Genomic DNA, 27,090 nt, shown 5'->3' on the forward strand with positions numbered 1-27,090 from the left:
GAGATTTTTATATCTTGTGAGAGAAGTTTTGCTGAGGAAAAGCATGAGAACCTTCCTTTCTTGGGAGATATTGGGTAGAGTTTGGTTGTTCACTGCAGTGGTGTTCTGACACCACTGTGGTGGTGTCACTTTTTATTTTTATATTCTTGCCTTGGATATCTCCTATACTGCTATCCAAAAATTCATTTTTATGCATACAGATTTAATTACTATATAGAGCTTGCATTTGTTGTCCTCAAATGTATAAACTCTCCCCAGCATTGTATGTGCTCTGCAGAGTGAGTTGCTATAACGGTGCCTTCTTGGAACCCAGGTTCCAGGCACAACAGAAGCTTTCAGCAAATGATCCCTTTATTACTTACACAGCATAATGAGTCCAGAAAGGGCAGATAATCTCTTTGTCTCTCACACAGTGCAGAGAGTTCAAAAGAGCAGGAGAAGAATTCCCATTATGTCCTTTTCCTGGGGATGACTAAAAACTGCTTTCGGTTGGTGTTGGGCTGATAGATGTCAGCTCCATACCCTGCACTTCTCACTAGAGAAGACAGTTCTAAACTGTTTGTGTTGCTTTTATCCATCTTAGGGAAAGGGGGCCCTGTCACCGAGAATTCCTGTTTTGAGACGCATCTGGGGTTGCTTATTCTCAGTTTCTGGGGTTAAGGTGTGGCTTTTCAATAGACTTTAACATCTCTGCCAGGTTGTGGAATGGCGTACACTAGAAAAAGAGGTGGGATGGTGGAAGGCTGGAGGAGGGCCATTTAGCATGTATTCCTGACTTACCCTGAGAAGGAGGTGGGCGTAGGTGAGGTCTGGGTGATGCCTGCTTAACAGGCTGCTGATTTCCCTAACATGCTCCAAAGTGAGTTACTTTGAGCAAAGGAAAAATAAACATTTAAAAAATGCATCAAGGAGTTCTACCCTCATTTACCATCACATCACATGTTGAGAATGGCAAAATTCTCTATGCTGATATTTTCCCCCTTTTTTTAGTTGATGTTGCCAGTATTCTTAATGTAGTCATTTCCCCATTTAGAGTATAGTGAGGATAAAATAGAAAAGGAAAATATTTTAAATTCCCCTAATTCTCATTTTCTCTTCTTTTAGCATTTGCTTTTCATTGTCATATAATATTTACTTGAAATACTAACATGGACTTTGTGCCCCTCTTCCACTGCCTTAATTCTTGCGATACCAAATCTTGTGAATTGAGGAAGCTTGATTATGTAGCATTCATTATTCCAAGCATCTAAATGAATGGGAAACCATTGATTCAACAGTATTTATTGAATACACACCCTGTGTATAATACTTTCCTGTTGCTACTTAACAATGAACCCAATCTTAGTTGATTTAATCTAACACCAATTTATTATCTCACAGGTTCTGGAGGAGCCAAGTTGGGGCACAACTCAGTTCAGGGGCTCTCAAGACTGAAATCAAGGTGTTGGCTGTGATGCATTTTCATCTGGAGCTCGGGGTTCTCATCCAAACACACAGGGTTATTGGCTGAATTCACTTCCTTGCTGCTGTAGGACAGAGGCTCTTGGCTCCTAGAGGCTTCCCACAGTCCCCTGCCACTGGTCCCTCTCCTTAGTTAGTTCACACAGAGCTCTTTGCTTCTTTAACACTAGCAAAAGAATTCTGATACCTCTTGTTCCTAGGGAAGACCTAACCCCTTTAAAACTCACCTGATTAAGCCAGACTCATCAAGGACTCATTCCCATTTTATGAACTCAGAATCAATTGATTAGGGACCTTAATTACATCTGCCAAATCCCTTCACCTTTGCCATATAATATAATATAACCATGGCCATGATATCCATTATATTCACAAGTCCTACTCAGAGGGGAGGGGATTGTACAAGGATGTGAGTCTTTAGGGTCAACTTGGGATTCTGCCTACCATAGTGTGTTGGACACTGATTTAGGAACTGAGTCTGCAGTAAGGACCAGTACAAAGTCCATCCTTCCAAGGAGTATTGCCTAGTTGTTGGGGAAAGACAATCAAGAAACAAATAATCCCATGTCAAATGGTAATAAGCGTTAAGGAGATAAATGAAGCAGAGTGATGGGGTTGGGCATCAAGAGGGGAGCAGTGATCAGGGAGGGTTTCAGTGATTGTGTGACTGGTGAATGAATACTTCGAGGAAAGATTCCCTGGGGCAAGAGTGTACCTGGCATGTGAGAAAAACACCTGGAGGCCAGTTCGGGTGGCAATGAGTTCTAGAAGGGAGAGTAGGAGATGAGGTCATGAAGGTGGTGGTGGTGGGATAGACCGTTGTTGATCATTGTAAGGACTTTGGCTTTTATTCCTCTTAGTTGGGAAGTTTTTGTTAGGATCTGACTTAGGTTTTTAAAGGATCTGCTGCTGAATGGGAAGTAGACTGTAGAGGAAAAAGGGTGGAAACAAGGAAACCAACCAATTAGGTAGCAGTTGCAAAAACTCAAGTGAGAGACATTGGTGGCTCAGGTCAGGGTGATGGTGGCAGAGGTAAGGTGAAGAAGTTGTATTCAAGATACATTTTGAAGGTAGAGCTAACAGAACTTGTGGATGGATTCAATAAGGGGTGTGTGAAAAAAGAGAAACTAAGCGTGGCTCCAGAGTTTCTAACTTGAGACACCAGAAGCATGAATGAGATGGGGAAGAAAAAATTGGGCAGGGTCGTGTGAAATTAAGAGTGTAGCGTTAGATGTGTTAGGCTTGACATCACTATCAGACATCCAAGTTCAAGTCCTACCCTGGGTCCTGTGGGTGTGAACCCATTTTTAAGTGGTCCTTTGTAGACAGGATTATTAATTAAGGTGTGGACTCATTTGTTAATAGGATCTTCTAAGATCCAATTTAGTCAAGGCAAATTGAATCAGGGTGAGCCTTAATCCTACATGACTGGAGTCCTTATAAACAAAGGAAATTTGGACATGGAACTAGAAGCCACAGGATGTGACAGAGACAGATTGTGGTATGATCGAGGCAGGGATATAGTTATGGATTGTTGGCAAGCCAGCACCAAAATGCTTTAGACTTCAGAGAAGAAACCGTAGCCTGCTGATACCTTGATGTTGGACTTCCTGGTGCCCAAGACTGTGAGACAGCAAATTCCTGTTGTTTAAGCCCACCAGTATGTGGCATTTGTCATAGCAGACCTGGCAAACCAAGACACAACTAGAGATGCTGAGTAGGCAGTCGGTTATTGTAGGTCAGAAGGAGAGACACCTAAGGATGTATCAGCCCACTCCAACACAGATGTTGGGGTCTCCATAGATGCATTACTCATAGACAGCACTGAATGGAGCAACGTTTACTCACTAGAGAAGAGACAGAGCCAGGTCAGCCTCACTCGTGGGCGCTGGTTCCCCACAACCAGCAGGTCTCAGTCCGTGGTCAGCATGGCAGATGTTCTACATGCAGCACTGCTCTCTTGTGTGTGTGTGTGTCATAGTGGAGGAGCACCACTCCCCTTCTGTCAGGGCCAGATACACCAAGCGGTTGGATGTCACAAAACAGTCTCACCAGAATCAGACTTTCTACAGGGAGCATGTGCTCAGAGTAGGGGAAGGAATGGACCAGCAGTCCTCCTATCTGCTAGGGGATGTGCTTCTTGCTGCCAGGCCAATACACCTGGTCCTAACTACAGGATGTATTTATGCCCTCTACCACAGCTATACAGGTTTGGAATTTAGGGGAAGGGGTTTTAGCTGGAGATATAATTAGAAAATTTTCTGCATAGAGATGATATTTAAGATTGGGAGATGGCTAAGGTCATCTAGGGAGTGAATGGAGGTAGTGGTTTGAAACTGAGCCCTGGGACACTTCAGTATATAGAGAATCTGTTCTGAGTGGGGGAAAGCAAATGGGACCGAAAAGGAACAGCTGGTAAGGTAGGAGAAGACCAGTGTTGAGCTGAGAGCTGAAAGAAGAAAGCTTTTGAAGAAAAAGTAGGGAACAGCTTTGTCGAATGCTACGGATTGTTCAAGAAAGATGAGTCTGAGAATTGATGATTTGGCAATTTTGTTGTTGTGATGGAAAAAGTGCCTCAGCAGAATGAGTTTGAAAGAACACAGAGGAGAGGAATTAGAGACATCAACAAAGAACACTTTACTTAGGAGAGTTATGTAAATAGCTCATTAGGAAAAATAGTAGGAAAGATTGAGTCCAGCTTGCCAGGCCACAAGAGAGGAGAAAATGTGTATCTTTACCTTTTAATTGCTAGCCTCATTGTGACTCTGTGACATTACTGATTTTATTTATTGGACCAAATCATCACATATAAACAGAAATCCAAATGGTCATCACTGGCCCCATGTAGATCCCAGTAATATTGTGTGCCCTTTCTTGGAGGAACAATTGCATTTTCTTTCTTCTCCTTTGCCTTTTGTCTTATAGTTATGAGCTTATAAGCAAGGCTGACAGTTGCAGTGGTTATTTGTGGTTTGATTGATTTTCTTCTCTACCCCATGAATTTTTGTTTATGATTCAAAACTAATTTCCTTGGATATGCTTTATTTACCAAAAAAAAAGTACCTGAAAGTGAAATGTGAATTACCTTTGACCACATTTTCTCACTGAGTAGGAATGGGGTGGAAGAATATCTATCAGTGCTTCATTGATTATATGCTTACACGTTCTAGAATTTGTGCCAATAGCCATGAGCAATTAAAAAATAGCTTCTGAGTAACCAGAGTAGGTGTTGCAAAGCCCATGCAGTCTTCTCCTAGGAGAGAAGGCCAGCCAAAGAAATGTCGAAGATGTACTGCCCGAAAGACCTGAGTGCTAGTACTTTCTCTGCCGCCACAGGCTTTCCTCTACTTTTGTTCACAACACATTCCTGAAAGTGAATATAAATATTTAATGTATAGAAGTTAATCACTTTGTTTTTATGCTCCCAGGGAGCTAAAAAAAAAAGCTAAAATTTCTTATTATGTTTTAAAGGTGTATTTTTATGTCTGTTATGCTATGTACATGTAGTTTTAAAAACAACATTAAACGTGTATTAAGGTGAAATGTAGACAGTAACTAAATTTTCTAAAGTAATTTTGTCACTCCCATTATGCTTCTGTCAGTTCTAGTACTGTTTATGGTCGGTAAAATAAATAGATACTCTTTGGATTCAGGGTTTTTGATGATGATTTTGTAAGAGGCTGAGCAGGAACTCGTGATAAAGATTTTGATGGGAGAGTCTTTGTTTTGATAAAAGAACTAGCTAAGTTCTTTTGATAAGAGATTGTTTTGTTAAAGGAACTGGCTACCCTCTTCATAAAAAAGTCTGTAATAATATATATACATAATGAACAGACCCATAAACTCCCTTCTGATTTTTTAAAAAAAATTTTTAATTATTTATTTATTTTTAAAAATTACATTAAAAAAATATGAGGTCCCATTCAACCCCACCGCCCCCACCCCCCGCTCCCCCCACAGCAACACTCTCTCCCGTCATCGTGATACATCCATTGCACCTGGTAAGTACATCTCTGAGCATCACTGCACCCCATAGTCAATGGTCCACATCATAGCCCACACTCTCCCACGTTCCATCCAGTGGGCCCTGGGGGGATCTACAATGTCCCGTAATTGTCCGTGAAGCACCACCCAGGACATCTCCTCGTCCCGAAAATGCTTCCACATCTCATCTCTTCCTCCCATTGCCCAAACCCAGCAGCCACCATGGCTACCCTTCCCACACCCATGCCACATTTTCTCTGTGGACATTGGATTGGTTGTGTCCATTGCACATCTATGTCAAGTGGGGGCTTAGATTCCACATGGATACTGGATGCACTCCTCCTGCTTTCAGTTGTAGACATTCTAGGCTCCATGGTGTGGTGGTTGACCTTCTTCAACTCCGTGTTAGCTGAGTGGGGTAAGTCCAATAAATCAAAGTGTAGGAGCTGAAGTCTGTTGAGGCTCTGGGCCTGGGTGTCATATTATCAGTCCAGAGATTCAAATCCCCTAAATATATCTAAGACCCCAGCACTAACTGCAGTTCCAATAAAGTAGCATGCAAGTCTTGTGAAAAGAGATCCCCTCTGAGTCCAATTCCATCACGCAGAAACATCAGCTCCAAAAAAGGGCCATCTGCCATGGCAGTGAACCCCATCTGCCATGACCATAGAACCCGTGGATCTCTTTATTCCTCAAGAGAACCAATACCTGGGGTTCTATCTACTTTATCTGTCTCTCAGACTCTGCTCAATTGTGCATAAGGGGATTCCTTCTGACAACCTCCAGACTCTTTTTTAGAGACTCATAGCCTTATATTCTCATTTCTCCTTTCCATTTCCCCCTTACATTAGGTCAAACAGCATTTTGAAGTCATGTTATTATATGTAGACAGGGATATTCTGCTGATCCATGTTGAACCTTTAATTCAAGGTCCTTTTCTAGTTGCATCTTCAGCTGGTATGTGATAGTGATCCCTCGGTGCCAGGGAGGCTCATCCCCGGGTGTCATGTCCCACGCTGGGGGGAATGCACTGCATCTACATGCTGAATTTGGCTGTGAGAGTGGCCACATTTGAGTAACATGAAGGCTGTCAGGAGGAAACTCCCAGGCACAGTGCTACTCTAGGCCTTATTCTTATTGCAGGTGTATAGGCTCAAAAGCATAGCCATTAGTGTCAGGAGCCCACTGTTGGGCCCTCCTTCCTTCCTGGTTCTTGCTGTTGCACCTGGGGGACTGCCGCTGCTCCCCCAGGGTCCACGACAGTGACCCCCCGGCCAGGGGCCCAGTACCCCCCCAGCTGTTGTTTTTTCCCTTCTGATTTGAATTACTGGAATGTTCTTCTGATGCTAGTTTTTATTTCGTATTTTAATGATCTTTTCTAAAATTTCGATCACTTCCTTTCATCATTTGGAAAATCTTTAAACATTGTAGTTTTGTGATTTAGAACATCTGTAATTTTTTTCCTTCATTTTTTCACACCAGTCAGTCAAAGTCATCCTATACTAACTGTCCACTGAATCAGCGACCACTTTCATACACCTAATCATGTTTTAGTTGTATTCTTGTTGGTATCAGTACTTATATTTTTCCATTTCCAGTTATTTTTAGAAATTAATATAGATAAATGCAACAAAATATTCAAATAATTGCACAAATAAGCATTGCTATGCAAAGTAGAGCTGTTGATATATGCTGGATGGGTCTGATTATCAGCTGAGGTGCACAAGGCCCAATTAGGCCCAGCAAAGGTGGTTTGAGGATATCTGTTCTCAGTGTTTCAAACAATGAATGTCAAATACGGTAAAGTTGTGGAATGCTCATAAACTGCTACCTTTGGGATCTTTGTTAGGTTGCATCTTTACTGGGTCTCGGTTTTCTTTAAGGTGAACAAATTGGCCTTGATGGTGTCTGAGAAGCTTGCCACTGTAAACATGATTCTACTGGAGCTCTTCAGCTCCTTATACAGAAAATGAATATTCTTCTTTTAGATAAAATATGAACAAACTTATTTTATCTCATTTTTTTCAGCCCGTATGAATAAGGAGCTGGGAGTTATTTATTTCTTTATCATTTTACCTTTCTCTTAACTCAGATCATTGAAGACAGCTTACAACAAAGATATACATTTGTGTTAACATATAAAAGTAAAATAGTCACAAGTAGGGAACTAGAAATGAAAGTGGAAAATGAATACTATGCGAACACAACACATACACGTAGGCCCCCGGGGGCCTGCGCAGGGGAAGGGCTGTGGCAGGGGGAGCAGAACAGGGTCCCTGGCAGCAGAAGGGGTGTCCTCTGCTGTGGGTGGTGGTCCGGACCCTGCCTGGGATTCTGCTGTGGGGAGTGAGAAGGCATTCATCCGCTTAGCTGGCTAAGCTACAGATTCGCAGTCCTGTCCTCTTTGGACTGTGGACGTCAGTTTTGTCCCTTAAGAGTTTAAGAACTGAAATTCATCTCCCCAGCCCCTTTCAAAGAATAAAGTGATTGATTAACTCAAAGAACCCACTACTCCCGAGATGGACCTTGTGCCTGGCGGTGGTTACACTGAGCATCCTCGGTCCTGCCGGGCCCCGGGCCGCCTCTGCTGCTGCAGCTCTGCCCTGCCGGCTTCTTGACGGGCCTTCCACTGCTTCTGGTGTGTGGTGCCCTAAATGGCCTCTGAGGTTCCAATCACCCAACGTCTTACAAGCCATGCTTTGATGAGGTGTCTTCAAAGTAAGCCGCCTCCAGGGCTGGTTTGTCTGGGTCCCGGACGGTGATTCTCAATGGCCCTTGCTGTCACGGCCTTGGGAGAGGCTGGCTGTGGTTGTGGGGGGATGGAGAGAGGGTTTGCTGTCTGCTCTTAACATCATCCCTGTACAGAAAGGGGATGTGGACATGGAAGCCGTGAGGAGCAGGGACCAGCTTAGGCCCAGAGAGGAAAGGACAAGGCTGGCCTCCAAAAGACCCAGCTGACCTAAAGACTCAAGGCCTGTGGAGAGAAATCTATTCACTCTCAGAGTGGCTGCCTGTCCTCATCCTAGGTCTCCTGCAACCTGTGTTGATTCTCTCGGATTCATGGTACCTCCCTCCTCAACTGGATTGAAAGGCCAAGGCTTGGCACTTGAGGAAATTGTTTAGGAAGAAGGAAGTGTTCTAGTAGACCAGTTCCAGGGGCAAGTGTTGTCCTTGAAGCCTGCAACTATGTTAAAGGACACATCATCCCACATGATAAGCTCTCCTTGACCATCTAGAAGCAGTAAAGTAAGAGGGACTGGTCTAGAGAAATTTTTCGTGCCTGGACAATAGAAAGTTGTCCACAATCCAAATTTAGTGGGCTAAATATGGGCTTTGGAGTGAGGGCTGGGCTTCCAATTCTTTGCAACTACTTCTTTTGCTTTGTAACCGTAGAGCCTCATTTGCCTTTCTTACAAAATAATGTGATGATGAATAAATGAGATGATATATGCAAAGTGCCCAGTAGTGACTCATGAAATATTACTATTAATGTTTTTATTATTATTATGATATTTATTACTATTATTCATCTATTTTTCTACTAGATTTCTGCCTGGAGGAGTAAGAAGAAAACACAGCTTACAGAGATTTCCTCTTTGACATACTACAGAGGTGAGCAAAGCTTCTAGGTGTCTGAGTAATATCAAAAAGACCAGGGAAGGACCTGCTTCCCATGTTTGAGGTCCTGGGTTTAACCCCTGGTACCTCCAGAAAAAAAAAGACAAAAAAGTCCTGGCACTGTGCAGACCATAAAACAAAGTTTAACAGCATGTTTTACAGGTGTGTCATCTCTCCCTCAGGTAAATTAAATTATAAGAGGCATCTTGACTACAGCAAAGGATTGACTTTAGGGTTTCTTTAAATGGCAGTACACCCACAGCTTCTCAGAGACACATAAGATGATGTGCATCTGCTCTAGGTTCAGCATAAGTGATAGAAGATTTAGGGAAAAGAGTCATTTCAACTTAGTGTTTGAATTTTTTGTGTTTGAGAGTAACAGATTATTAGATGCTGCAGTGTGGTATAGGAAAGTGGCTTAAACTTTATGAACAGTCCCTTTCCTTGGTTTTCCCACTTCACCCAGAGTTTTTCACATTTATATTAATTATCTTCACAGCTCATATTAGGTTTAACAATACAATCTGATTTTCAAATAAATGCCACACTCAGAAAATAGGGCTATAATTTTTCATAGGCAGTAGTGGAGAAAATGGACTTTTGGTTTTTGAAGCATGTTTTTGTTTGAAGTATAGACCTTATTTTTCAAATGCCTGTTACTACAATCTCTGGAAAATCTCACTAAGAGAATCTATAGGAGGGTTAGGGTGACAGCAGGTGGTAGTGTGCCCGAGCCCAGGCTCCCCATTCACTTCTGGCTCCCCATGAACGACCGCCAGTAAGTCCCTTCCCATCTGTTAAACCAAGATGTTAAACCAGTTGATTGTTGCTTCCCCTTCCAGTCTCCTAAAGCTATGTGCATACATATGAGGCACCACCCGGCATATGACACTCAACCATTCCTGAAAAATACGGGAGTAATTATCAAATATAAGATACATACTTGTGCATACAAAACAAAGATAGTATCATGTTATAGGTATGCCTTTTCAGTTGCTTTATTTATATCATGACCATTGCCCAACATCAAAAAAACTGGTATCTTCCCTCACATCCTTATACTATACATAATTTCACAGACTGCTTTGTGTTGGGCATTTAAGTTGTGTCCAAGTGGGAATAATTACTGTTTTCTGTTCTGTAATATTTGATCAGTTAGAGGCACCACTCTTTGCAATCTCTGTGCTAAGATGAGAATTCCATGTCTAATAGACTGAATTGCTGACAATAAAAATCTGAAAATAGTTTTTGTCTTTTCATTTGTATTGTAGGTCATTTCTGGCCATGGTGCTCTTGAAGGTGACTTTGTCTTCTACGGGGAAGCTATTTTTTGTTTTGTTTTTTAAGTTAATAGCTTTCCCTTGAGAAGAATAGCACTGATTTTTGAACTCTAAAAATTATTATGTAATGCCCATTCTGCCCTAGTTTTTGCTTGCCTCTGTGCTTGTGCTCCTTTGTGTAAAGGGAAGATACAGCTGGGACCATGTGAAAAACATTTGATTATGAGTTAAGGAGACCCCATCTGGAGTTAGCTCTAGTTGGCAAGGGCCATTCAGAGAAAGCCTCGGAGCCCCCGTTTTCCATCTGTGAAATGGCTGCCTGGTCCCTAAGTTCCTTCTGACTACATTTCTTTTGAAATATAAATCCTTAAGGTGGTGTTTACATAGTCATACAGTGATGTCCTTTCTAGTGTGTTGAAGGGAGAAGGGGGGGTGCTTTTTAGCTCCTCTTCTGTGCAACTTGGTGATTTTTTAAAAAAGCGAATTCTTGTATCAGCAGCTACAGATTTATATTCTAGTCTAACAAAAAATTTTCCAAATCTCAATATATTAACATCTCCTTCTTATCCAGAGAATATAGAGAATAGTTTTCTACCCATGTTACCCTTCTGGAATACAGCTCAGGACTAGAAATTAAATGCCTCTAAGGGGTTATTATTGATTAATGGGTACAGAGCTCCTTTTTGGGGTCTTGAAGAAGTTTTAGTAATGGAAGGTGGTGATGGTAAAAGCAATGAATGCCACTGAATTGTACACTTAAAATGGTTAAAATGGCAAACTTTATGTTTTACATATATTACCACAATTTTTTTAGAAAAAAGCCTCTACAGGTAAAAGATGGCTCTTGCAATCCCCCTGCACTAAAGCCAAGTACTTTATTCCTTAGGTCTTCACTCAAGCCTTGTGGACGCCTGCTTTGCGTTCACTTCTTTTTTTTTTTTTCCTGATTTTTTATTTTATTTTATTTTTTATTTATTTTGTCTTTATTTATTTTTTAATGTTACATTCAAAAAATATGAGGTCCCCATATACCCCCCACCCCCTAACCCCACTCCTCCCGGCATAACAACAACCTCCTCCATCACCATGAGACATTCATTGCATTTGGTGAATGTATCTCTGAGCACCGCTGTACCTAGTAAGCTTAATTATCTTGTTTCCTTACTAGCTTACACCAGAGTGAAAGCCTGAAACTCAGGGTGATGGCAGAGAACTGCCATTATAATAATACTTGAGGATCTGCTGGCCAATTGAAATGAAAGGGGCACCCAAAAAATGAAAAACACTGAAAATGCTTGCACAGAATAGCTATTGCTTTTCCTAAAGAAGGACTGTCCTCATTGAGAATATTTCATTCACTTTCTAGCCTCTGCTTAGTAGTATAGTAACATGTTAAAAAATTTTTGTACCTATGGTTCTCAAACTTTAGCCTGCATTAAATTTGCCCTGAGGGCTTGTCAAAGCCCCCACTGCTGAACTCTGCCCCAGAGATTCTGATTTCAGGTCCAGGGTGGCGCCTGAGATCCTAGAGCTTGAATCACTTCTCTAGTGGAGCTGGTGGTTTTGTTTCTGATCCAGGGACCATTTCCCAGAGGAGCAGAGTTCTATACAAGATTATTTTGCTTTGTTTAAAATAGTAAGCTTAAATTTTCTGTTAAGAAATAACTTCTGGGTGAAGCTCATTCCTTATTACATAATTCTTTTTAAAGTATCTTCATTTTGTATCATCCTTGCTGTCTCCCCTCCTGTATTAGTCAGCCAAAGGGGTGCTGATGCATACTAACAGAAATGGGTTGGTTTTTACAAGGGGTATTTATTTGGGGTAGGAGCTTACAGATACTAGGCCATAAGGCATAAGTTACTTCCCTCACCAAAGTCTATTTTCACATATTGGAGCAAGATGGCTGCTGATGTCTGTGAGGGTTCAGGCTTCCTGGGTTCCTCCCTTCCCACGGCTTGCTTATTCCTGGGCTCAGGGTTCCTCTCTTCCTGGGGCTTGCTTCTCTTTCCTTTGTGTGCTTACCTCCCGGGGCTTCAGCAGCAAACTCCAACATCTAAACTCCAACATCAAAAACCCTCAACTCTGTCCTTTGCCACGCCTTTTATCTGTGAATCCCCACCCACCAAAGGGCGGGGATTCAATGCCCTAATGACATGGCCCAATCAAAGCCCTAATCATAATTTAATCACGCCCAGGTACAGACCAGATTACAAACATAATCCAATATCTGTTTTTGGAATTCATAACCATATCACACTGCTACACCTCCTGAGGTGGGAACTGAGAGCTTGAGGTAATGGAGTTCTTTGCCCTTAAATAATTCTCTGTGCCATTCATTGCCTACTAGGAGAGTTTGCTCTTATTTTCCTCAATATAAACTCCAAATATTTGTCCTGTTTTCAGTTTCTAATTTCCTTTTTTCTACTCTCATTATTTTCTCCTTTTTTCTTAATTTTATTTTATTGTCCTTTATTAACTCCTTGAACCCAGTGCTTAATTGATTTTGCTTGTTTTAGATTATTCATGTGTTTAAGGCTATTTTATCTGAGTCCAGCTTTAGCAGACTCTCATAACATTTTATATGTGTTTAAAAAATAATTAGTGCTGTGAGTAAATAATATGTACACACACACTCACAAATACACGCATATACTCAGTACACAATTCAGAAAGTTAAAGGGTATATAGTAAAAAGTAAATTTCCCTTCTACATCTGCTTCCCCCCTACCCAGTTCTCTTCATAGGAGGCTTCTACTTTCTATCTCTCAATCTGTCTATCTATCTGTCTGTCTATCTATCCATCCATTCATCCATTGTTTTCATTGTTATATCTTAGATACTTAGTAATTTCAATTAAATACCTTCAATTGCTAACTTATCCTTAAAACAGACTTAACAAAACTTATAAAGAAATGAAGGACTATTTTTTTTCTTATTTAAGGAGAATTTTAGGAGAGAATACAATACTTATGAGTGGGGCTGAACTGGGAACCCTGGTATGTGGGTCTAAATTTCTTTCTTCCGCCATATTGTACAGGATATGATTTAATGTGCACAAAACTACTTTCTCTGAATTAGGAATTAAAAAAGTGTGACTTGATTTCATCCTGTTCATCTTTGCTGAGCAGTATGCTTTGGGTTTTTGACTACTTTATCAGTGGATCTGTTAAGGGGAGAAGATGAAACAATGGAGCTGTCACTGTGAATGAATGAATGGTGACTTTTCTCAGCGAAATGATGATTTAGAAATGTATAACATTGGTGCTCATAATGTGTTTACTCCTTTTGACTTGGATAAATATTTCTTTTGCTCTTTCGTCATCCATCAAATGTGTAAGACTCCAAGTACAATGACATTGTCCCTGTACTCAAGTAGCATGTGTCAGATGTAATAGATGAACTGGTGTCCTAACTCTGAGTGTTTGATGTGCCACCCATGAGCTATGTGTAGGAATCAGTTGGGAAGAAGGAAAAGAGGATTCTGTTCCACTGAGTAGGAGAAAAAGGGAATAAGACTGGGTTTCATAGAGATAAAACATCTCTGGAATTCTGAATTATGTCAATGGGAAGATGTGGTTTGATTTGGGGAAAAAATTCACAAAGAACTTTTTAGGACTACATCTATGGGAAAAAAGCAAGGTAGGCTGGTACTTGCAAGCAAGGAATGGAAACAGAAGGGTGGGCTGAAACCAGATGATTATAAGGTGACCTGTGTTTGAATCATGAAACTGCCACTCAGTACGTTCCATCTGTCAGACTGTGTCTGTGATGAGTCACCATTTCTAGGTGGAGAAATAGTTCAGGGTGTTAGTGTCTGTTTAATAACTGTGGGCCTAAAAGACCATCATCGCCATTGTGTATTATAATTTACTGTTTACACAGTCAAGACTGTACGATTTTATATGCAGTGACTTTATTTGGAGACTCTCGATAAAATAATTTTATTTAGAGTATTTGAGAGAAAAGAATTTTTAACCTGAAGGCTATTTCCTCTATAGCATAGTAATATTTCTAAATGCTTAAAATAATTTTTAGTATGCACTTTAGTGAGCTAATTTAAAACAAGTGTTAATTTTTACTTGTCAGCACCATTCTCCTTGTTAAATTATTTCTGTGTGAAAAGTTTTAGTTGTTTACTTCTTTTTCATTAGCTGAACATTTTGTATTTTAAAATTATTATGTACACATATTAGTAAGATTAGTATAAAATTCTTTTAAATACTAAATTTATTGGTTAATTATACTATCATTCTTTAATATGAAAAATATAGAACTACAATTTGTTAAATACCCTCATTCAAAACAAAAATAAATGATGGATAGTAGGTTGATTTAAGCTGAAATTAACTCAAAGTTTTGATGTTATTCACTTGACTTTGTGAAGACACTAAAAAAGCATGAGGGGTGATTTTGGTATTTCTGCATTATAGTGTGTACTTGTGTGCATGCATGTGTGTTTTGTTTTTCATATACACTGAAAGAATTTTTCCCCTCGCATATTTAGGCAAGTATTTATTCATACTTTTATGAGTTTGTAACATGAACTTAAGTTTAAGTGATGAAACACACCTTCCTTATGTGAAAAATAACAAAAGAATGGTTGAGAATTTGGAGTTCCAAAATTCAGTGATATCATTAGACACTTATTAATAAAACTTCAGATTAATTTTGGAGAGTCTTTGTCTGAAGGTGCTCCCTCATGCATTCATATAATTACATATTTTAAGCTTTTGACTTATGACAGCAAAACTGATTTGTCTTGGAGCTGAGTACCATGATTTATGTTTAAAAAGCTTTTAAGAATTGTATTTTTCCATTTGTTTTTGTGTCTTTCAAAGATACTTATCTCTGGGGTGCTCTACTACTCTTGAATAATGAAGAAGCTTCCTATGTGACAGAGTATCCTCAAATCTCTCACTCTTGAAAATATGGCATTTTATTAGCAAAAAATAGTATTTGTAGTCATTTCCCAGCTGAGTTATAGTGATGAAAGGACAGCTTTTCTGAATGGGAAGATGGCATTGTATATTCAGATATTGACTGTATTTAGAATAGCTTCCCCCAAACCCCTTTGGTTACTTTAGATGTAATTTTTTATTTTAATTTTTAAAGGCATTATCTCCACGAAAGGTAACTGTTAAAAAAGAAGAGTCAGGTGCTTTCTGGTGCCCTCTGATCAGTGTGCCCTGGTGCTGTCTCTCAGTCTCAAAGGACCTGCCCTCTCTGCGCGAATGCTAATAAGTTCTTCCATAATTGTCTTGACAAATGGCATACTCATTAATATTGCAAAGTGCCTTTGCCAAGCCATGGAAGCTATGTGCCCCAGGCAGCAAAGTCGAGTGCCAGTTTCTTGCTGGTGGTTATAAAGCATGCCTCAAATACTCTGTCGAGACTAACGATGGATAAATAAATTGTCATTTGAGCTAAAAGTGACTTGCATTTACCCAGGCAAACCAAGAGTGTTTGTGAGTGGTGAGTGGCTGCATGTGTTTCTGAGCTGTAGTCCCTCTTGTATGCTGGGACTGGAGCTTCCTGCCTCAGGGGATCCCCTTTTGTTGCTTACCTCCTCCAGAATCAACCAGAAGAACACACCAGGATAAATCCTAAGAGAAAAGAAGCAAGGCTGTTTATCAGAGCCTGGAGTCTTCATTTCTAGGAATTACACCCTGGATTCTGTGAAAATAATAGAGTCTGGGTGGGCACAACTCATGGGGAGGATTTGGGAGTTCTCAGAAACTGTGTTGAAAGGTTCTCCCAGAAATATCATGTTACTGCAAGTTCATTATTTGAAAACACACTGTCCACTGGACCCTATATTAGTTGAATGGTCATACTGTGCAGCTTGTTTCATCACCTTGAACTCACTGGAGACATCTGTATGGGCAACATGGTGTGAAGACCATTCACTCATTTGTTCATGCATTTCATTCATTGAACAAGCCCTTTCTTTGAACAGGTTCTTTATGTGCCTGGCCCTACTTTAGTAACAAATAAATGAATGGCTCCTGTCCTCAAAGGGTTATTTTCTGGTGGGAAAGATATGCATGTCTACAAATAATTACTACAAATTTCATCTGGCATGAAAATTGTGAATATTTCTATTTTAAACATCCAGGTTATTTATGTTGATCTCAACGAAGCTAACAGGAGATAGGTTTCCTTGGTGCCCAATTAGTTCCAGAATTTGTAACTCAGTCTGTTCTGTTTTTGTGCACATTCAGTCTGGACTCTTGGTGAGTTCATTCTTTGTATATTGCATGAACTCCCTCCTAGAATAACCCCTCAAGTTATTCTCCAAGGTAGAGTTATTTAGATGAGGTGTGGCCTCCTCTCTGATGACCAATTTCATTTACATGTGGCAATTTTCATTATAACTTAACTTTCAAGAGGAAGAATCTCTGGCAGGTTAACCAGAGTCAGGAGCAAGACTTGTGCTGTTTAATCTTCAAGACCTTTTTCTTTTTTTTTAATGAGGTACCATAGACAGGGGATTGAACCTGGGACGTGGGACCTTGTATCTGGGAAACTGGGGTTCAACCACTGAGCCATGTCAACTCCCCTGAGTTGGTTTTTCATTTGTTTTGCTTGTTTGTTTGTTTGTTGTTGTTTCGGAAGCATTGGGAACCAAAGTCTGGGACCTCCCATGTGGGAAGCAGGTGCTCAACTGTTTGAGTCATATCTGCTCCCTGACCTTTGTCCTATTTGATTAAGTTTTAGCTATGTTTTTGGCTTCTCCAATTTTTGTGTCTTTAATGTAAGCACACCATAGCCTTATGTTATCAGTTTCTCTAAAATGTCTTGAACTGCTCTAGATTTTCCCAAATTCAGAATATTAAGTTAACACATGTTCCTTCTATTACTGTAACCGGATAGATTTTATTTCTCCAAGATATGAAGGTCCATTTCTCTTCTGATCAATGTCACCTATCATTTATGAGAGGATGAAACTGCTTTATTGAGCTAATTATCATTTTGCCACTTAATTAAAATTCTAATACAGCTGTTAACAGACTGTTGCGCTGAAAATAAAACAGACTTTAAAAAGGGTGTGCAGATTAAGTTTATTGAGCTAAAGTTGCATTAAGGCAGGAGCATTACCCAAAGAGGTTTCTGCTCAAAAGGTCGAGTTGGGGGAGCAGCGTACGTGGCTGCTTGAGACAAAGGGAAGATATGGGGGGAGGAATGGGGCGGGATAAGGGGGACATGATTTGTTCTCAGTATGTGTTCTCCGTGTGCTTTACAAGGCTGTGGTGCTGTTTGAACACAGTCCTCAAGGTCCAGCGTGTTAATTGGCAAGCAGGATGTTGATGTAAGTTGGTGGCTCTCTGGTGAAGATCAGCAGGTCTTACTGGTGTCAGTTTGAAATCTTTGTTACACTTCATCCTCTCAGGCTGGGGAGGGGGTCTTTATCAGCTCTGCAAAGGATTACTGGTATGTCAGCTTGCTTCATTTAACCTCCGTTTCTTCTCTATAACTCCCTGGATAAAATGGGAGCTCAAGCAAATCAAGATGGTTAGTAAAACCATTTATCATTCCAATTTCACAATACCCATATTGCCATATTAACACAAAAGAAAATGTTGTTTATGGAAGGACTCACAGTCCTGGGATCCTTCCCCCACACTTTGGTGACTGAGAGCTGAAACATGGCATTTGTGGTGGGGAGGAGGCCAGGAGGAGGCAGGAGAGGCAGTTTGGGATCACACTGTCATATTGGAGACTATTAAGGACTTTCCAGCAGGGAGGTGGCCTGGTCAAATCTGTGTTTTAAAAGGGATTAGCCCTGGACTCACAGTGCGGGATGGATTTGGAGGTAGAATAGCCAAGGGAAGGGACAAGATCAGTGGCTAGCTGCATGAAGTAGTGGAATTGTGACCCAGGGAAAGCTGGTAGTTACGGGCCCACAGTCTCTTATTTGCAAGTTCAGAATCCGAAAAAGCTTTAAAAACTGAAAGTGGTTTCATAAATCTAGTGCCCAGACTCATTTGACAGCAGAATCTGAACCGAACTGACTTGATGTGTCAGTTGTTTCAGTGCTCCTACCTGTCACATGGATCTCTGTTGACTGATATTTTTTTGCTTTGGATTTAATTGTGCTGTGAAACAGAGTTAGAGGCAGCCTTGGGGTAACAGTGAAAAGAACTGGAAGTGCCTATTATTATCAAAGCAATAACCCTGAGAATAGACTTATTATAAATCTGATTGTGGTGTGTCTCTAAAGTGTCTTCCTAAAGAATTTATGTGGGAAACCCACCCTATATAACCTGAAGAAACAGAAAGATGAGTTGTGGGAATTTTACAATGACAGCAATGACCAAGAATAATGAAAAATTGGAAAACCTGGCATGGGCATTGCAATTTGAAGCTATGTGCACCCCAGAAAAACATGTTCTTAAAATCCCTTCCTGAGGTGTATACCTATCGCAAGGAGGACTTTTTAACGAGGTTACTTCCGTTTAGATGTGGCCAACCTCAATCAGGGTGGGTCCTAATCTTACTATTGGAGCCCTTTGTAAATGGAATGAAATTCAGACAGACACACAGAGAGGGAAAACCATGGGAAGCAAGAAGTTGAAATTCTTCAGGATCTGGAAGAGACCAGAGAGCCCAGTAGAGGCCCCTGTGTACATTGCCATGTGACAGAGGAGCCCAGGATGAAGGACTTCTTGCATTTAGCCCCAGGAAACCCATCTGCCTGAAGAAAGCATCACCTTCATGATGCCTTGGTTTGGACTGTCTCTTAGCCTCAAAACAGTGAGTTAATAAATTCCCATTGTTTAAGCCAATCCATTGCCTGATATTTGCTTGAGCAACCAAGGACACTAAAACAGGCAAAAAAATGCAGATGTTGACTGAGCATTAATAGAGTGGATTACATTAGTGCAGAACTGCCAGTTCACCACTGACTTGTTTATTGGTTATGAAATAACTTAGAATGCACCAGAAACAAATTCATCCTCAGAGGCAAGTGTGACTATTCAGAGATTCGCTGCAGAAATTTAAGAAGCTTCATGGTGTAAAATATCTTAAAGCCTGTGATGAGAAATCTTTTGCTCCTCAGAAGCCAGCTGAAAATCCCACTGATGAAACTGCTAAGGAATGTTCGTTACCTTACTAAATTTGCAGGGTTGCTGAAATATCATTGTACTGGTTCTAGGTTTCTAGAAAAGCATAAGGATACCTGATGAGAAAGCAACAACTGGTTCTAAGGATGCTGCTCACAGGTAATGTGCTTGGGTGTGTTGGGTGCCTGGGTGCTGCACACTTGAGATCAAGTGGATGGCGAATGAGGGAAAAACGTTCTCCAAGATATTTGGAAGGTGTATGCAATTTGCTTATACATTATTACATATGTATTTAAATATATACACGTGTACGAAAGCGTAGGTAAGAAGAGAAATATTTTCTCACCAGTTCAATTCTACTTGTAAGAGCAATGTGAGGTCACAAAAGATAGCTGGACTGGAAGAAAAACTAATATTCCCCAACAATATGAAATCTGTAATAGAGATTTTTTTTTTTAAAGATTTATTTTTTATTTATTTCTCTCCCCTTCCACCTTCCCTCCCTCCCTCACATGGTTATCTGCTCTCTGTGTTCATTCGCTGTGTGCTTTTCTGTGTCCACTTGCATTCTTGTCAGCGGCACTGGGAATCTGTGTCTCTTTTTATTGTGTCTTCTTGTTGTGTCAGCTCTCCTTGTGTGCTGCACTACTCCTGGGCAGGCTGCGCATTTTTGTGTGTGGGGCGGCTCTCCATGCGGGGTGTACTCCTTGTGTGTTTGGCTCCCCTACAGGGGGCCACCCCTGCATGGCACAGCACTCCTTGCACGCATCAGCACTGCACATGGGTCAGCTCACCACACGTGGCAAGAGGTTTGAACCCTGGACCTACCATATGGTAGGTGGACGCTCTATCAGTTGAGCCAAATCCGTTTCCCTGTAATAGAGACTTGAGAAAATAAATTGTGTGCTCTTTAAAGAATAAGTATATACATATGAAAAAAATTTTTTATCCTTGATGTAGTTAGTGGATTCCTAGGATTCTAAGACCTTCTGAAAGAATTCAGTCTCGAGAATGTTATTTATGCCATTGCTGATGCTTGAAATGAGACTGATAAATCAATATTAACAAACACTTGACACTGACTTTGGACTACAGTGACGTTTGAAAGTGAACTTGCAAAGCAGACATAGGAGGATTTCATGTCAGTAATGAAAAGATTGTACTTCACTTCTCATGCCAAAGAACTGTAAATAAGTTGAATAAATCCTGAACTTCATAATGATGTACCTATTGTTTACTCCTTGAGTGATGGGGAAATTGCTGGAATTTGAGGAGAGTAATGATGATGATAATGATGACATCATGAATACAGGTGAAAAAATCCCCATAAGCTTTATGATGAAATATGTGTGGTCAGTTAATTACTGACCATGAAAAATGTGCAGTGATAACAATGACCAAGAGATTGCTCAATTAAGAAGAGACTGCTTGGATGGAAACCTATATTAAAGAGACAGTAGCCACTGGGATAAGCCTTTTTAAAGAACATCTATCATAGGCAGGTCTGTCACTTGAGAATGATGTTCTTGGCCCACGAAGAGATGTCCAGATTGAAGGTGATGACTACAATGATGCTAACAAAGCTGATGTACCCATTTCTCCAAGATCCTCAGGCGGAGCTGCCTGTATATTGTATGTCTGTAGAACAGTTTGGCATTTGACATTCTGATTAGTATGTGTCTCAAAGTTGTCTATTCAGACTTTTTCGGATGGGAGTACATTGTGCTTCTTGGACATGGATATCTGTGTCCTTCAATAGGGTTGGGAAATTTTCTAACATTATTTCTTTAAATAGTCCTCCTGCCCCTTTTCCCTTCTCTTCTCCTTCTGGGACACCCATGACACTATGTTTGCACATCTCTGGCTGTTGTTTAGTTCCCTGAGACCTTGTCCAATTTTTTCCATTCTTCATCTATTCTTTTGTATGTTCACTTTCAGAGGCCATTTTTTCAAGCTCACCAATTCTTCTGCCTCCTCAAATCTGCTATCATATGATGCCAATGTTTTTAAAATTTCATTTATTACACCTTTTATTCCCATAAGGTTGCTATTTTTCTATGCATGCTTTCAAATTCTTCTTTGTGCTCATCTAGTGTTGTCTTAATATCCTTAATCTTTTTAGCCATCATTGAATTTATTAAGGAGATTTGTTTGAACATCTATGATTAGTTGTCTCAACTCCTTTATGTCATCTGGAGGCTTATCTTGTTCCTTTAACGGGGCCATAGCTTCTTGTTTCTTGGTGTGGATTGTTCTTTTTGGTTGGTGTCTTGCCATCTGGATTACTAGAGTGTTTATTCTGGGTGCAGTTTTTCTCTTTAGTTTAGAGCTTCCTGCCCTTTGTCCCTTGCTGGTTGTGCAGTAGGAGCCAAGGATGTAATTGGTGCTATAAACTGTGTAGGCAATGTCCTTCATTGCCCCAGGGACATATGAAGCTTCTCCCAACTTTCTCCTTTCCCAGAAGTAGGGAGAGATTCACAGTTGTGTGGAATAATCCAAGTCACGCAGGCCTAGACTGTAGTTGCCCAGAGAGACTGAAGAAGCTTCACGCCCCTTTTCCCCCTGCCTGGGTCTTGGATGGAGCTGCAGGTGTGGGCAGCAATCTATGCAGTGCGGGTCCAAGATGACTGCAGTTGCCCCAGTAGACTTTTAATTGTTCAGTTTGTGCCAGCCAAAGGTACCCTCAGTTACCTGGATAGACTGGTACTGAGCTAGCAAGCCTCCTCCCTGCCAGAGGTGGGACTGGAGCCTATGTTAGGGCTGCAGGATGATCTGGGTAAAAGAAACCGATTTGGTCAGCCCGGCTTCCCCTCAGGCTGGAGGCAGAGTCAAGATGGTGGTCACCGGCCTTTTTCCGACTTGGACAAATTCACACCCCACCTGTTCCCAGGGTTATCGCTTAGCCATCCGGCTCTACCAATCAGTAGCTGAAATTGGCAGCCAACTGTCTCCCCCTCCCCTGTCTTTCAGAAATGGAGTTTCCAATTCCGGTCACAGAGAAGTTCCTGGGGTGGCTCGTGTCGCCAGAGTAGTATGATCACCGGCCTCCGCAGCTTGGCCGGCAAATTCCCAGAGAGGCTGGCGCAGGTCCCTGCAGCTTCCTCCATGTCAGAGATGGCACTGGGGCCTAGCCTAGAGCTGCAGTCTGACCTGTATGGGAAGAAGCTGGTCCCCACCAGCACTGGGATCCTCAGTCCGCCCTGCTTCCCCTTGTGCCAGGTGCAGAGTTCAGATGGCGGCTCCTGGCCTCTCCGACTTGGACAGGCTCAAACTTGAGCTGTTCTCAGGATTATACTGTAGCCCACTGAATTTTACTCATCATAGCTGAAGTTGGTGCCCAACCATCTCTTCCTCCCCCGTTTTGGGGAAGTGGAGCTTTCAATTCCAGCTGTGGAATAGATCCTGAGGTGGCTTGTGCCTCCAGTGGAGGATGGGCACTGGTCTCCCTGGCATGGAACCTCTGCTTAAGAGTCTTCTCTGCAGATGGGCAGTCTCCTCCTTCCACTCCTTCAAGGACATTGCAGGATGCTCTTCTGGCCTCCTGGAGCCCCCAAACAGGTGCTTCAGCTAGCTCCAGAGAGCTCTGGGTATTTATTTACTGCCCTGTAGCAGGAGCTGACTCTAGGACCTCCTTATTCTGCCACCATCTTGTTGTCTCCATCTCAAGTGTCTGTAGCATAGTTTGAACTGAGTTTTTTCCCCCTTAAACTATTTATTTTGTAATAATTTCAAATTTACAGGATAGTTGCAAAAATAATACCAAACCCATACAGAGCACGCCGACATACCCTGCCCCACCCCATACCCAGCACCACCAATTTTGCCACATTTACTGTATCATTCTTTCTATCCAACTCTCTATGTCTGATGTCTGTTATCTACCTATCTTTCTCTCTCTTTCCATTCATTCATCTCTTTATATCTATTTATCCATCTATCTTTCTATCCATCAATTTTATAAACACTTGAAAGAGAGTTGTATCAATCTTGCTCCTTAAACACATACTTCCATGTACATTTCCTAAGAACAAGTATATTCACTTAAGTACAGTTATCATCAAGTCCAAGAAATTAACATTGATATAAATCCTTCTGTCTATTCTCCCATTTTTTTCATATGTCCCAAAATATGCTTTTGGGCCTTTTCTATCACCATTATTAGATCCAGTCCAGGATTATGTATTGTATTTACTTGTCATTATCTATTTAGTTGCTCTTTTTTTTTTTTTAATATGGAAAGATACACAAATAAACTTTACCTTCTCAACCACTCCCAAGGGTATTATTCAGTCGGATTAGTCACCTTCACAATGTTGTAATGCCCTCACCATGATATATTACCAGAGCTTTCCCATCACCCCAAACAGAAACCCTAATCCCATTATATACTCTCATTCTTCCTCCCTACCCCTTACCCTAGTAACCCGTAACCTACTTTCTGTCTCTATGTGTTTACATATTCTAGTTATTTTATAAGAGGATTCATACAACATCTGTCCCTTTGTGTCTGACTTATTTCACTCTGTATATCTTCAAGGTTCATCCATGCTGTGGCATGTATCCGAACTTCATTCCTTTTTAAGGCTGAGTAATACTCTATTTTATGTACAAAACCACATTTTGTTTATCCATTTCATCTATGATGGACATTTGGGTTGCTTCCACCTTTTGGCTATTGTGAATAATGCTGCTGTGAACAATGTTGGACAAATAACAAATATCTGTTTGAGTCTCTGCTTTCAATTCTTTTAGATATAAACCTAGAAGTGGGATTGAGGTCACGTGGTAGTTCTATGTTCAACTTTACGATGAATTGATAAACTGTTTTCCTCAGCAGTTTCACCATTTTATATTCCCACCAACAATGTACAAGGGTTCTTATTTCTCCACATCCTCACTGGCACTTATTTTCTATTTTTTTTTTTTTAAAGATTTATTTATTTATTTAATTCCCCCTTCTCCCCCAGGGGTCTGTTCTATGTGTCCATTTTGCTGCATCTTGTTTCTTTGTCCGCTTCTGTTGTCGTAGTCAGCACGGGAAGTGTGGGCGGCGCTATTCCTGGGCAAGCTGCACTCTCTTCCGCTGGGCGGCTCTCCTCACGGGGCGCACTCCTTGCGCGTGGGGCTCCCCTTCGCGGGGAATACCCCTGGGTGGCAGGGCACTACTTGCGCGCATCAGCACTGCGCATGGGCCAGCTCTGCACCGGTCCAAGACGCCCAGGGTTTGAACCGCGGACCTCCTATGTGGTAGATGGACGCCCTACCACTGGGCCAAGTCCGCCATCCCTTATTTTCTATTTTTTAAAAATAATAGCCATTCTAATGTGTGTAAGGTGGTAGTATTTCATTGTAGTTTTGATTTGTGTTTCCCTAATGCTTAATGATGTTGAGCATCTTTTCATGTGCTTTTTGACCATTTGAATATCTTCTTTGGAGAAATGTCTATCCAAGTACTTGGCCAATTTTTAAATTCAGTTGTTTGTTTTTTTGTTGTTCAGTTGTAGAAGTTCTTTATATATTCTAGTTATAAAACCCATATTAAACATGGTTTCCAAATATTTACTGCCATTCTGCTGGTTGTGTCTTCACTTCCATGATAATATCCTTTGATGCACAAACTTTTTAAAAATTTTATGAAGCCCAGTTTATCTTTTTTTTCTTTTGTTGTGCTTTTGGTGTAAAATCAGAGAATCCATTGACTAATTTCCCTAGGCTTTCTTCTAAAAGTTTTATAGTTTTAGGTCTTATATTTAAGTCGTCAATCCATTTTGAGTTATTTTTTTTGTATGGTTTGAGTTAGGAGTCCACTTTCATTCCTTTACTTGTGAATATCCAGTTTCTCCAGCACCATTTGCTGAAAAGACTCTTCTTTCCACATTGAGTGGATTTGGAACCTTTGTTAAAGATTAATTGGCTGTAGATGTTTAAGTTTATTTCTGTGCTCTCAAGTTTATTTGTTTGGTCTGTATGTGAGTTCTTGTGCAGTACCACATTCTGATTCACGAAGCATTGTAATAAATTTTGAAATTTGGAAGTATGAGTACTCCAACTTTGTTCTTTTTCACGATAGTTTTGGCTATTTGGGGTCCCTTGCCCTGCCATATGAATTTGATGATTAGCTTTTCCATTTTTTCAAAGAAGGCCATCGGAGTTTTAATTGGGATTATATTAAATCTGTAAATTGCTTAGGTTAATATTCACATCTTAATGATATTAAGTTTCCAATCCATGAGCATGGAATATCCTTCCATTTATTTTAGGTCTTTTTTTTTTTCCCTCAGCAATCCTTTTTTTTTTAGCTTTCTGTATACAAGTACTTTACATTCTTGTTTTGATTTATTCCTAGGTATTTGATTCTTTTAGTTGCTATTGCTAATTGAGTTTTTTTTCTTCATTTTTTTTGTCCCCATATACCCCCCAACCCCTTCACCCCACTCCTCCCATAACAACAACCTCCTCCATCATTATGGGACCTTCATTGCACTTGGTGAATACATCTCTGAGCACTGCTGTACCACATGGTCAATGGTCCATATTATAGTTTACACTCTTCCTCTTCAGATTGTTCCGTCTAGCATATGGAAACACTGCTGATTTTTGTGTGTTGATCTTGTACGTTTTATCAGTTTGCTGAATTCATTTCTTAGCTCTAGTACGTTTTCTACAGTTTCTTCTGTATTTTCTATATATAGAGTTATATTGTCTGTAAATAGGGTTGGTTTTACTTTTTCCTTTCCAATTGGGTGCCTTTTATTTCTTTTTCATGCCTAATTCCAGATTAAGTTTTAATGAATATTTTCCTTAGGAATAAGAAATACTTTCTTTTGATTTAAACACAATGTAACATTATAACTTTAACATTAATTGAAGAATTCTTTAATGGGTATAATTTAGAAACATCTATTTGGTATGGGATCTGGTATTGTCAGTTTCCTGGAAAATCTAAATGTCTTGGGGAATAGCACTGAGTATTTGGCATGTGATTGACTGTTGTTTTATAGCTAGAGAAAGGAAATTGGAAAGTTAAAGAAATTTTCTATATACCAAGAATTCCATCTGCAATGTTATAAAAAATAATTGCTTGTATGGCCATTGAACACAATTAAGTAAGCTACTATTGGCAATTTTATATTTACACTGACATTTATTGTTTATATACTTAAAAGCAGTTGTAGTGCAGGCTTTTAAAATGGCTGGAGCTCAATTTGACATCTTTAAATAACTTTTCTTCTTGTACAAGCAATAACTATTTCAAATTATTTAAAGACGAAAAGTGTAAATCAAAATGTAGGGAGTGGATGTGGCTCAAGTGGTTGAGCACCACCTCCCACATGGGAGGTCTGGGTTTGGTTTCCGGTGCCTCCTGATAAAACAAAAACAAACAACAAGCAAAACAAATGAAAAGCTCAGGGAAGCCAATGTGGCTCAGTGGTTGAGCGCCGACTTCCCACATATGAAGTCCTGGGATCAAGCCCCTGCCCCCGGTACCTCAAAAAAAAATCAAAATGTTAGATGTACATTTAGAAAACTTACATATATGAAAGTATAGGATAGAAAATAGGCACTAGGGAAAATCCTTATTAAGTCTTTTCCATAGTTCTTCCGTAGGTTTCTAAATAGTATGCATGTGCTTATGGGTTAGATATATATATGTGTGTTTATAGGTTGGTATATATTTACA

General features: G+C 40.4%; 1 protein-coding gene across 2 annotated transcripts in view; it reads left to right on the forward strand.

The window, feature by feature from the left end:
• Positions 1-27,090, forward strand: part of FARS2 (phenylalanyl-tRNA synthetase 2, mitochondrial) — a 596,483-nt gene that overhangs the window by 112,536 nt on the left and 456,857 nt on the right. Inside the window, exon 2 of one of the 2 annotated variants that reach the window (XM_004479208.3) lies at positions 8,991-9,057. The exons of the other annotated variant lie outside the window; for it this stretch is intronic. The gene's annotated coding sequence lies outside the window, so the exon portion shown is untranslated. The remainder of the gene's footprint in view (positions 1-8,990; positions 9,058-27,090) is intronic. 2 annotated transcript variants of the gene reach the window in all.

The sequence above is a fragment of the Dasypus novemcinctus genome, chromosome 22 (genome assembly GCF_030445035.2).
Source record: "Dasypus novemcinctus isolate mDasNov1 chromosome 22, mDasNov1.1.hap2, whole genome shotgun sequence".
Lineage (NCBI taxonomy): Eukaryota > Metazoa > Chordata > Mammalia > Cingulata > Dasypodidae > Dasypus > Dasypus novemcinctus.